Consider the following 14,126-nt stretch of genomic DNA (forward strand, 5'->3'; position numbering starts at 1 on the left):
GTACAACTGTAAAACTGGGATACCTTATTCCTAAGAATTAGATATCGACGTGGGGACTTCCGAAATACGTCATTATTTACTCAAGCAACAGATAAGAAAGTGTATGGTCAATGGATTATAGGACTTGTACCGTATGTAGGCTAGGCTACTAACTTGGATTGTCACATAGGATGCCAGGAATACATTCTCTCCGTCTCTCAGTAATAGACATACTATAGCCTATAACGTGGAAAAATCGTCCCAAATTCTGCACACTAACATTCAGAAATAGCACTATCATGCATGTTAACAATTTATATGCGTCAAAGTCAGAATAAAAGTCATATTATGCAATATTAAACGTCCAAATTTTCGTTATTAAATCCAAAATCTTCCAAATATGCATTAAGCATGAATTTTCTACTAAAATGGCCAAAACATGCAAACATGCACGGATAAAGGACGGTTATTTGGCATTGTTAAGTCGAAAAACGAATATTTGCAAAGTTTGAGAAGTGTCGCTAGCTTATTGAAAAACATGCATTTGCATGGAAATCCGGGCTCTACTTATGACACTATCAAGCCGTAGTTCCACGTGATTCTATTACGAGCAATCATCACGGGCAGGAATTCTCTATATTTCGAAATATCAATAACTCGAAATACAATTCAGCTCCCGTGGTGATTTGAAATATCAAATATCGAGGTTCGACTGCACTCACACCATATACGGTTTATGTGCGTGTGTGTAAAGATTGTATTTTGTTTTATTTATTTTACATCGCATCGACTGAGACAAATCTTACGTCTTAATTAGGTACAGCCATAGCATTTGCTCGACGTTAAAATTGGAAACTACGAAAAATCATCTTTAAGGCTGCCGATAGTGGGGCTTGAACATATTGTTGACTGAATATCTGAGTTAAAGTGTGAAGCGGTATTTGCATTGTCTAAAATCGGCATTGATACCCCGGGATGTGAAAACATAACCCTGCACAATTTTTCTGAGATAATTATGGAAAAATACTGCCGAAGATCCGTCCGAACCACAGCACTAAACGGCCATTACGGAATATTTTTGGACTATTGATAAAGTAACGATTTTTCTAGAATTCTTTTTGATATTTGATCCTTAATGGAGGTAGTGTAGCGTGACGGTTTCACATAACCTCATCATTTAAACTCTCTATTTTATCCTCTAAAGCAACCGCATATTAAGTTTATTTTATGAGTCAACCTTGCGGGAACGGAACCGTCCTCACTTCTCTTCCAGCTGTTCCTGCAAAAGTGCACTCCACATTCACTTTTCAGATTATCGGGAAACATAATTAAATCTAAAGCTGGGTTCTTCTCAATGTTCCCCTTGTTATTAATTTTATGCAGCTTTATGCACTTTACGATGATAAGTTATATGCTCAAACGTTCTTTGTATTCTAACGCACATTAATCTATATTTTGTTTATTATATTACTCCAGTATTACGTGGTATTGCATTCGAAAAAACTGAAGAGGTGTGCCTATTCAAGTATTAACAAACGAGCTGACTTTCTTTTTCTCTAGATATTTCATGACTGTACTGATTTTTACTTAGTGGATAATTAATTTACCGTCTCCTTTATTATCTGGACCCTGTGCTGCACATGGAGAATTGCGATCAATTTGAAGAAAAAATCAACAATAAATAAACATCACCAAGAAATGAAGCAGTGAAGCTAATGATGTATATAAGCCGAAGTGGTGTGCATTGCCTTCAACAGAATGACAGCAGAATGAACACACAACTCACCAGCCTACCCGTTCGTTACTTGGTGATTTATTTGCCAAGTGTTATCAGAGGCGACATCTTGGTAAGTATTGATTCGAAATACTTTCTGTTCTGTTCAAAGTCTTTTCATCCTCATTAAATTTACCCGTCTTCGGGATAGGTTATTTTCATGAAAGATCGCAGACACCCTAATTTCCAACCCAGCGGAATTAACTATACGCAGTTAAAATGCTTGACCCGGTTGGTTATCGAACCCTAGCCCTCTAAACCGAAGGCAAGTAGGTTGGCCATTTAGCCAAGTAGTTCAACTGAAAGAAAAATCCTTCACTGAGGTAATGCGATCAGGACGATATTTGTATAAGGTTGTAGTTGAAGATGCGTTCCGCAAGGGGTGTTATAGTATGTGTTTTTCCAAACTTCAAATGGGTGGGTTTGTCGTGATAAAAACTAATTTTGTAACGGATTAAAAACTTTGTTAATACCACAATCAATCAATCAATCAATCAATCAATCAATCAATCAATCAATCAATCAATCAATCAATCAATCAATCAATCAATCAATCAATCAATCAATCAATCAATCAATCAATCAATCAATCAATCAATCAATCAATCAATCAATCAATCAATCAATCAATCAATCAATCAATCAATCAATCAATCAATCAATCAATCAATCAATCAATCAATCAATCAATCAATCAATCAATCAATCAATCAATCAATCAATCAATCAATCAATCAATCAATCAATCAATCAATCAATCAATCAATCAATCAATCAATCAATCAATCAATCAATCAATCAATCAATCAATCAATCAATCAATCAATCAATCAATCAATCAATCAATCAATCAATCAATCAATCAATCAATCAATCAATCAATCAATAATGAACTGAATTTAGGACTGTCGCCTAGGTGGCAGATTTCCTATCAATTGTTGCCTAGCTTTTTCTAATATTTTCTAAGAACAAGTAAATTTATCGAACATTTCCCTTGATAATTTATTCCAGTCCCTTACTCCTCGTCTTATAAATAAATATTCGCCCCAATTTGTCCTCTTGAATTCCAACTTTATCTCCAGCACTCTGTGCAAAACACAGGCTATAAGATTTGCGTATTCCTTTCATTCGTGCAAACTTTAAATTAGAAAATGAAGCATACACGTTTTTCTGGAATTATCTCTGCAAACTATTCTTACACCTTTACCTCAAATGTTTGGCAGATGCGGCCCTAGATGTTTGCAAATCCTATTACTTGATTTATGAAGACTATTGTCCCCAGCAGTTAAATAAGAAAGGAAAATCACGTCAAAAACTTCGAAGGAGTAACAGAGGGAATATTCCAGGGAGATAAGCTGATGGAAAGGACATGTACTGTACAACTATATGAGGCATATAGGTAAAAATATTTATCAGCGAAACTATCACAGTTACAAAGCAAGGAAATGATACCTATAAATTTCGTGGAATGATGACAAAAACTAAACAAAAGTAGGGAGTGATTAAACTTACTTAATTCCTGGTTACAGCAGATATAAATCATTCATATTGGAAAAAAGTTGTTGTTGTTGTTGTTGTTGTTGTAATCAGTTCACTGTACTTGTAGGCTATTCTATATTAATGGTAAAACAATTGTAAAGTAAATACAGAAATAAATAAATTAGTCTTTAAGTATTCTCCTATGTTTATAAAAACATCAGTTGGTTCAGAAAGGTATCATCCAAGTACCGGAACAGTTGATGGAAAGAGGTATCATTTCGTAGACATTCATTCGTTAGCAAATGTAACCATTGTCTAGCGTGAGCTCCAGTGTTGCACATCGAGTTCTTAAATGGCCAAAGACACCGATTATTGAACCACAATCTTTGTCGCAATGGTCCAAATCCTTGGCTGAATGGTCAGCGTTGAGGCCTTCGGTTCATAAGGTCCCCGGTTCGATTCCTGGCCGCGTCAACGATTTTAATGCCTTCTGATTAATTCTTCTGGCTCGGAGACTGGATTTTTGTGTTTGTCCCAACACTCTTCTCATCATATTCAGGAAACACACCATACTACCAACCACCACAGAAACACGCAGTAGTGATTATATTCCTTCACATAAGATTGGCGTCAGAAAGGGCATCCGGCCGTAAAAAGGGCAAAATCCACATGTGCGACACATTTCTCGCGCGCGACCCCACACGTGGGGTAATAATAATAATAATAATAATAATAATAATAATAATAATAATAATAATAATAATAATAATAATAATAATAATAATAATAATAATAATAATAATAATAACCTCTGACGCAATGATGGTAGATCAAATCTACAAAAGCTCCTGGTTCTTGCGAAATATCACACAGGTCAAACGAATATTCACATTTTCAGTTGAACTTGCGGGTTTGTGCATTCAAGGATATTTAAAATTGAGATGAATGTCTAACCTGAAATTACTGTAACTCAACTCTAAAAATTTAGTTCATGTTTTGAATATAAAGTAACATTCATTTAAAAATTCTGTCTGACAGAATACAAACCAGTTTTTTAGGCCACGTGAGATTCATCACATCATTAGCATTCAGAGAACGTTTCTGAGTCGGTTTTGCAGAAAGCAGGCTTTCTCGGAATTAAATGCAGGTCACTGATCACTGTACTGTGCCCTCCGTAACTTCTGTAAAGGCATTGCTGTCATTCTTTTATATATAACATTTTAACTGCAATTTAGTTTATATAATAGGAACGAGATAGCCGACTGACTTCTCACCTACGCGCCCATGGTCACATTCTGAACAATGCATGGCGGATTTTAGAAAGTGAGATGTGACGTCCTTTTGGTTGGGATTCTCTGTGAAAGTGAAGGTTCCGTGGCTATCATAATCATATTAACAGTCACTAAAACTACAAGTTGGCCCGTTAGTGGAAGACCTCTTATTCTTCTGCGTATTCTCCAATGGATATTAGCGATAACTTGTAGATGTCATGAAGGCCCTGTGGTGAATATTCTTCATCCATGAATTGCAACTACTTCCTAGTCCCCTTCTGTGATGAGCTAGAGGGGTTGGTACATCTCGTTTCTCGTTAATTACGTAAAATATGCTATTCCGTTCCTTTCCCTCATGCGTAGCCCCCCATTCCTCCTCTACTGAAACAGGGTAGGCCCTATATCCACGATATATTGAGTATAATGTTGGTAGCAGTACATTCAAAATATTTTATTCGTTGAATTCTGTCTTCATTCAGACTCCACAAATCCACTCTCTAGTAAAACATGGAGAATATAAAAAATCAATGTATTCCAGTTTTAATAACAGATTACAACAAATGCTTTTCTGTTTTACATCATTCTCGATACTGGTCCTAATTTATTTTACTTACGTCCCATTATTGTCATTGAATATACATCCCAGGTAAGATCCAATTGGAACTTTCAGGAGTTCGTTCTGCTTGAGCATTCCGATCAGTATTAGGACTGCATGTTTGTTGTTTACCATCACTTTTGTTTTATTACTTTCATATTCGCATTAATCTCTATCTACTGATTTGGTCCATTGATTCCTGCAAGCCTTCATTTTTATTAGCTAACAAGACAATACCGTCTGCATACGTGAGGTCTGTAATGGCATTTCAATTAATTTATCCTTCTCCTTCCTCCTGGACTTTTCCAGGGGTCGACGCTTATCATTTCTTTTATTTTTACAATTTGCTTTACGTCGCACCGACACAGATAGGTCTTACGGCGACGATGGGACAGGAAAGGCCTAGGAATGGGAAGGAAGCGGCCGTGGCTTTAATTAAGGTACAACCCCAGCATTTGTCTGGTGTGAATATGGGAAACCACGGAAAACCATCTTCAGGGCTGCCGACAGTGGGTCTCGAACCCATTATTTCCCGGATGCAAGCTCACAGCTACTCGCTCACAACCGCACGGCCAACTCACCCAGTGACACTTATTGTGGATTTAGCCCAGTTTTACGGACACATGTTCTTCCTGACGCCAACCCTATGTGGAGGGATATGTTCTCTGTTTTGTGTGGCGGATGGTAGTGTGCGGTGTTGCATGTGGATAAAGAGAAATGCATTAAGACGAACACGAGCACCCAGTCCCCGATCCAGAGAAATAATATACATTCATTGGTAGATTATTTATACGTCTTTGATGCTGGGATTCTCAATTTTAATTTGTTATTATTTAAGCCTTTGTTCAGTACGTTTAGTTATGTGTAAAATATATTGAATTTTGAGTGCTCTTCCTAATGATTTGTGATGTGTTTCGGTATTTTTGTTTTGCTATTTGCTTTACGTCGGACCGACACAGATAGGTCTTATGGCGACGATGGGAGTGGAAAGGTGTAGGAATGGGAAGGATTGGCCGTGGCCTTAATTAAGGTAGGGGAGGATTGGGAGGTATCGGACGATCACAGATGTCTTTGTTAACATCATGTGGCAGAACCTGTTTAGTTACTCACAGGTCGAAAGGCAGGGTCATTTATGATTGGTGGTGTATTTTTGTCCTTTGTGTGATTTTCGGCCGGCACGGTTTTATTTTTACGAAGAAGTAGCAGCAAAAAGGACAAGTTGCATTGAACTTTAAGTACATTTGCAGAAACAGTATTCCTTACTCTGTAATATCGTGTGTTTAGATTCATTTTCTTTTTGAACGTTCTCGTTCAGTTCCTGTTGTTTCTTAAGAGAGTCATTCGGGCGGTATCGGACACGAAACTGGCGTGCGGTATCGGACATCATAGGTTGCAGTTCCGTCCAGGTTACTAATAGTACTATCCTCTGTCTTAGGTAAGCATGGGGAAGATACTAGGATAATGGGAAGAAACCAATATGATATTAGCCGTGAATAATGACAGGGACAATAGAATGAGTATTAGAGATGCCAGTCAATGTTCCTCTGTTCCACAAAAGCACGTTAGGTGATAGAATTGATGCTCCTGATGCTGGTAAGGAGTTTCCAATAACAGTGTGTATGGCGAACAGTGAGACTTATCAGAGAACATTCTCAGATGAAGAAAAGAACCTGTACGTGCATATCGAGGCCCCGACAGCCAGCTCATGCCACTCAACAAAACAGAATTTTTAAAACTTGTGTGTCAATTTGCTGAGGAATTGAGAGCTGAACGTAGGCTTAATAAAACTAAAATGTTGGCAGGAAAGGCTTTTTTTTAAAATTTAAGAAGCAGCAGGACCTCCATTTGAGGACGGCTGAGTACCAGCTTGCAGCGAGCAGTAGGCTTCAACAAGGAGCAAGTGGACAATTTTTTTGATAAGTTAAATGATCTTATGACCAAATATTTGTTTGGTCCATCATAAATCTTCAACGCTAATGAGTGTGATATTTCCAGAATGGCTAAACGTTAATTTGTTTGTATTTTGAATGTGAAAAAAGTCTCTTTTTGTTAAGAGATTGACCGTCCGAATCCACCCTCCATTTTTCAAACCTAAGAAAGTGTAATGACCTCATAAATTGTTAACATTGTCCGTGTTTTTAATTGTGATTTAACATATTCTAGTGAGTACGTTAATATAAGAATATAGATGCTTATGAAATACATTACATGATTTTTTTCGTATTCCATAAAAAAATTATGGCAGAAAAGTTAAACTGTCCGATACCTCCCGACATACCCCTACAGCCCCAGAATTTGTCTGGTGTGAAAATGGGAAACAACGAAAAACCATATTCAGAGCTGCCGACAGTAAGGTTCGAACCCACCATCTCCTGGATGCGATCTCACAGCTGCGCGCTCCTAACCGCACGGCCAACTCGCCTGGTCGGTATTTTTTATCTCGTTTGAATGATATGTCACCTCCTTATGCAGCCCTTTAATTTGTTTGCACATTACGTCTTGCTGCCGCGTCTCTAGTTACGAGAGCTATTTTGGTTACGTTTTACCATAGACAGGATAACCTTAAATGACTTTTCCCTTTAACATCCTTTCTAGTAAGAGTCTCCAATGTGACGAACACTTCAAGGGCAGACGTAAATTAAAAATACAAGCCAGGAAAGTGCATGAATCCTCATCCCAGGTGCAGTATTCAATTGCCACGCCGAAAAAGCTAACAACTGTTCACATAATCAACGACCAAACTTCCAGCTGCATTGTTCTAATGCATCCACAAGGCAATCGCATCACATTCCAGATAATGGAGATCCCAGATATCTTATAACAGTTGAGTGTAGAATAAATGGTGCAGCCACTGGCTCAGGCAAATTTGAAATCGCTAGAAATTGTATGTGAGGGTAACCTATCAATGTAGGGAAAGTAAAGATCTATGTAGCGGATCAACTATGGTGATGTTGGGAATGAGTGAGGTAATTAAATCATTTCGGATGCAATTGTGAAACAAAATAAACTTGTCAGTTTGATCTACGTGAATATTAGTGACTAGAAGTCTTCTTGCCAAATATGTGTTAAAATGTATAAATCCATGCCGATTCACATGTGTAAAGTCTCGCCCTGAAATTCATCAAAACTGTATAACCCTTAGTATGAAAAAGCCTCATCTCATATTACGTATTCAGATGATAACTGCAGTAACGATATCGATGACAGTTTATCTTCTCGGGATAAAAAATCACCCGAAATAGAAATGTTGAAGGAGATCAAATGATGCTACTCTTCAAAGCAACTACGAATATTTCGAGGTTATTTTGAGGGAGTTCCCGGATTATTTCGCTGATGCAAAATGGTACTGTACCAGGACTTAAACATTCTGCTTTTCGTTAATATAAATCATGCAAAAATAGGCAGATACCTTTCCGCACCTCATTCTAACCAACAAAAATCCCAGAAAGCTACAAGAAAAGGCGAATATAACTATTCCAGGGATTTCGTGCGACGCAGAGGTGTAAGAAGGTGCCAGGGTGAATAAGTAGACAGAGAAAAGATCAAAGCATAATTTAAAACACTAAATTATGAAATTGTATTTCTTTCCTTTTTTTGATGATTTTAAACTTTGATAACAAGTATGAATAAGCAACTGCAATAACAGTTCAGGAGCTCATCAGCTCGGATAACAAGGTTGGACTATAAGTCCAAAATCATGCACAATAGGGAAAATTATTATCACAACAATTTACCAAGAGTGAGCGTTGTAGCTGTAAAGGTACACAGTTTGCTGATGATGATGATGCTTGTTGTTTAAAGGGGCCTAACATCGAAGGTCATCGGCCCCAGGTACACAGTTTCAAAGAGCATAATTGCTCCACTCAATTACATTTTAGGAGACTGAGCTCCAACATTTACTACAGTCCAGCTTCCCAAATGTACTCGTTTTTCATCCAAAGTTTACACTAGGAAAACTTCGAAAACAGTGTTTACTGTCAGTTCTGCTCGACATTCTGATACACACTTGTCTATCAACAACTACAATTTAAATAGGGGGCAATGAATGCCCATTCTAAATGGCCTAAATGTACAAAGAAAAGGTTTAAGAGAATCGGCCATTACTAAAATGCTAGGAGGCGAAATTCTTGCACTTCTTTTGGAATCTTAGAAAACACTTAAAATCCTACATGGGTTTATGACCCTAGGTTGTAGAGGCTAAGCCTATACTGCACACGGCGACTAGATGCGAAAAATTAAGTTACAAACTGGTAAGAAGAATTCAGAATTTTGAAAATCATAGTCACCCCCATACCAAATTGAATGGGAATTAATAGAGGGTGAACACTCTTCATTCCAAAGTTACATATTTCCCAGCAGGGATTTGAATAGAGTCCTTAGACTTGTGTGAAAATTTACATTTAGAATGTGATATTGAACTTTAGAAATTTACATTAAGATTTTTTTTTTTTTTTTTTTTTACAATTTGCTTTACGTCGCACCGACACAGATAGGTTTTATGTCGACGATGGTATAGGAAAGATCTAGGAGTGGCAAGGAAGCAGCCGTGGTCTCAATTAAGGTACAGCCCCAGCATTTGCCTGACGTGAAAATGGGAAAGCACGGAAACAATCTTCAGGGCTGCTGACAGTGGGGTTCGAACCCACCATCTCCCGGATGCAAACTCACAGATGCGCGCCGCTAACCGCACGGCCAACTCGCCCGGTAGAAATAATTTTGAAATCTTCCTCTCAAGTTAACTTTCTGGAGATATCACATATTTAAAAGCTGTCCGCCATTACCTTGAGCTGGTGGGCCTTCCGACGACAGGCAAGGCTGCCCCTGCCTCCACTTACACCGTATGTAGTCTAAGACCGGAGCGACGAAGATAACAATTACCCAAAGGCGCCTAGCTTGTATAGCAACTCAGGGGGAAGGTTCTCGAACGCTCTTGACCTAGGCGGAATGCCTGTACACACACCCCATTTTAATTGCTACAAAACTATATAAAAAAATCCGATTGATTAGTAACATAAGGAAGGACGAAGACGAAGTAGTGCTGACAACTTCAGCGCATAAAAATCTACAAACATTTAAGGTTTACCAACTTATACAACTGAAAATATCCTTAAAAATTAATTTTCCGTCCCGCCAGAGGGGGCAAATAAGTCGATAGTAGATATATGTAAAGACTAAAGGTCCAAACTTCTTTAGATACGCAGTTCAGGGTTTACATCACAGATGGCCTTCTAGAAGGCGTGCAGTTCAACTGAACGGTGAAGGCGCACCTCCGGTACAATAACAATAAATGGTGTCAATATAAACTCGCTCAATGTAACTGTTATAACCAGAAACGTATGGTAGTCAGAAATGTATTTAAAAGAAATATGTCAGGTGCAAGATATGTACCAAACGAATTTTTGAGCACTTTCAACACATGTTCGAAGAGGAGAAGATTATTAACTCTACTCAACCACGTGAAGTTGTCAGTTTAGAGGAGGAGATGAACATTAGTGAGAAAGACATTTTGTCTTTCCTTTCTCGAACGAAAGTCGACACGTCATCGCGACCGGATCACATACTAGCAATACCAGTCACAGCTCTTATGACCATTGGAGTACTATGTTTCATTGCTACTGCTATCTTCGCTAGATGTCCTAAATGTTTATGGAATGCTAGGACAGTTCTGATTTACAAGGGTGGATATCCACATGGCATATTTAATTGGAGGCCAGTTATAATTTATTCAGTTATTAAGTTATTAGGAGGAAAACTGAAGACGCTTTGGATAAGAGATTTCGTGAACACCTCGGCTACTGTCCTTATCAGCGCTTTTTTTTGTGCCTTCCTGGTATCCTAATTTTTAGGGTCTAATGAATTACAAGATACTCATACGATAGTAACGGTAGTTACATACCTCACTAAAATCTTTCATAAATCATTTATATCAGAAACAACACAAGTCAGTGAACAGTGACTTTTCAGTAATTACAAAAAAATACCTTCTTATTGTTATCATAAGCATACCGACTATTTTGTTACAAGTTCTTTGTTATATTTTAGATAAGTTTGTTTGTTTAATAAAAAACAAATTCTAAATCATTCCATTACATTTATCACAGCTGTTGACTTATGTTGTTTCTGAAATAAACACATGTTTCAACTAAAACCTGATGATTTTTAAATATTTTGGAATAAGTTTAAACTTAGGAAACCTAAAAATTAGTAACCTAAGGGTTATAGTTAAATGAGAAATATGTAGTACAGTACATACAAAACTAACTTAAAGGCTAAATGAAAAGTACAACACATACAAAACTAACATATTACTCTCCAAAAATTGATTATTCAAATACCTAGAAACATTGTGGAAATTAAATTACTTACACACCGACTAATTGTATAATATTTCTTCATATAATGTTGTAGTTCTTTCCCCTTGAGGCCTATACTCCATTAGCTTGAGAATGTCATCAACTTTTTTCCCGTGAGACGCCCTTCAGGCAGGAAAAATTAACTGATCAACAATTTCTATGCGGAACATTTGAAACGGTACGCCACCAGTAAAAGCTATACCGTCATTACTTATAACGTGGCTGGAGTGAGCATACTGGTTGATTTTGAATTGGAACTCCTATTCCTGATGCTCAAGGGATGTCACCGTTTTCTTGTAATATTTTCACCACCAACGCTTAAAGTACAATAGAATAATCTGCGATCAGAACAAGTAGGTTTCTACTTCCTCCATATATGAGCTGTTGAGTGCAGAGACAATGACTTAGGTGGTACTTGCATTAAGTCATTTTGCATAACCATCTACAACTCTCAATAACAAACTGAATTTTACTTTTTATGTTTAAAAATGATGAATATACACCGAGCTCGATAGCTGCAGTCGCTTAAGTGCGGCCAGTATCCAGTATTCGGGAGATAGTAGGTTCGAACCCCACTGTCGGCAGCCCTGAAAATGGTTTTCCGTGGTTTCCCATTTTCACACCAGGAAAATGCTGGGGCTGTACCTTAATTAAGGCCACGGCCGCTTCCTTCCCACTCCTAGCCCTTTCCTGTCCAATCGTCGCCATAAGACCTATCTGTGTCGGTGCGACGTAAAACAACTAGCAAAAAAAAAAAAAAAGATGAATATACAAATGTAGAAGACAACTTCACTCTTAAATCAATCTGGCCAAAAATGTTTCTTATGTTGTTTCTTAAATAAATTGTGCATATGTTTTCTGCAGGAGAACCAATACCGTCTAAAGTGTCTAATTTAGTAAATGTGTAAAATTTCCTGTGACTGATGTACTGCTATCGAATTCATATAAGTTTTCCTGTATGGACTTCACGTAAATTCTTGAATAGTACAGATTTATACCGATTGAAATGTCCCTAATTAAAGGCGAGTGAAATTCCACCTAATGCCATATTGAATGTTGGTACTATAAGATAAATTTTATAATGGCTGTTAAATTAAAACATTAATTCAGCAACTGACATACAACCTAAAAGAGATGTAGAATATTTTATTTAGCCTTCCCAACAAACAAAATGCATCATGTTCTGTGTTTGAAAATGAAAGAAAATGTGTGCAAGTTTTGGTAGAAGCGTAAACGTTACGAACTTTGAAAGTAACTGTATGTTTCGTTCTTTGGTTCAAAAGAGCATGTCGACACTACTTTATATTTGTGTTTCTAGAAAGATGGCAGACAAAAACGACTTGGTAAGCACTACGCTTTAATGATCGGTGATTAGTTCTCTTGTACAGAATCTATTCGGTATTAATGTTATATCTGCGACAGTTAGGATTCTCTAGACATTTAGATATTAAGATCTAAATTCTAGCCGTTGCCGCTGTCAGGGTTCTGTCTTCCCAGGTAGAATACAGGATTAAGATGAGGACGATAGGCGCTTTACAATAAGAACGAAATGTCATATTATTTGCTACTTATCATCGATGTATTCCCAGAACAGGTTTTACATTTTAAAGGAGAATATTGACTAGTTATATAGCTACAGCCTTTCTCTTCATCCGTTCATTTGAGTATGGCACTAGGTCATCATTCTATGGATAATGTTTCTTCCTTCAGATCCATTCCAGGCAGATTCTTTCAGTTCAGTGATCGCTCTATCATTATATCCCTTGCCATCGTGTAACCAGCGTGATCTTGACCCTCCGTTTTCTCTTTAACCACTCACCAATCTCAGCTTCACATCCTTTTCCTGCAATGTACTTCTCAGTATGTGGCTAAAGTAGGATAGGGAGATTTTTGGGTTGAATTGGTCCAAGATTGTCTTATTACTAAGCTGTGCATGGTATTCTCAGTAAAAGTCGCCAACACCATAGCCAGGTGTATCGATCCTTAACCTGTCAGATTTCGTGTTGGCATGCTTTGCAGCTGTAAGTGGCTATAGGAAAAACGACGCCATTGACCATTCTTCATTTGGTTCACTAACAAACGTCCCTGCTTTTCCAGATATTTAACAAGTTTCTCATTATGCTCCTTCCAATTGCCAGCCACCGCTTGACTACACAGCTGCAGTCATCCTCACTATTAATTTTAGAACCAAGGAAGATGAAATACTTAACCAACTCCATCTCTTCATTGTTAATTTTAATCTTAAAATCTACCTTTTCCGCTGTCACCATTTAGTCTTGGTATTTAAGAACAACCGTCTATCTTCGTCCATTACCTTCCTGATCAAATATTCAAGATCCTTCTTGCTTTTTGACAACAAGACGATGTCGTCAGCTCACCTGTTGTTTAGTACTCAGTCCAAAGGTTGTTAATATATTTACCACTAACTTTACATCCATCGTAGACTCAGTCAGGCCAGTCTTTCACGTGACAGTTTAATGTGATTACAGTGCATATTTTATATGATTTATTATAGTGTAGTCTTCAAACGTCGGATTTTGCTCTTGAAGAATGGACAATTAGTTCCTCTGTTATTCAAAAATACCAAAATACGGTTAATAATGCATGTGGAATAACAAGTTATAGATAGTGTTCTGCGCCTAGAGCGTTATGGATGACTGTGTATTACGTGGAAA

This window comes from Anabrus simplex, chromosome 1 (assembly GCF_040414725.1).
Source record: "Anabrus simplex isolate iqAnaSimp1 chromosome 1, ASM4041472v1, whole genome shotgun sequence".
NCBI classification, from domain to species: Eukaryota; Metazoa; Arthropoda; class Insecta; order Orthoptera; family Tettigoniidae; genus Anabrus; species Anabrus simplex.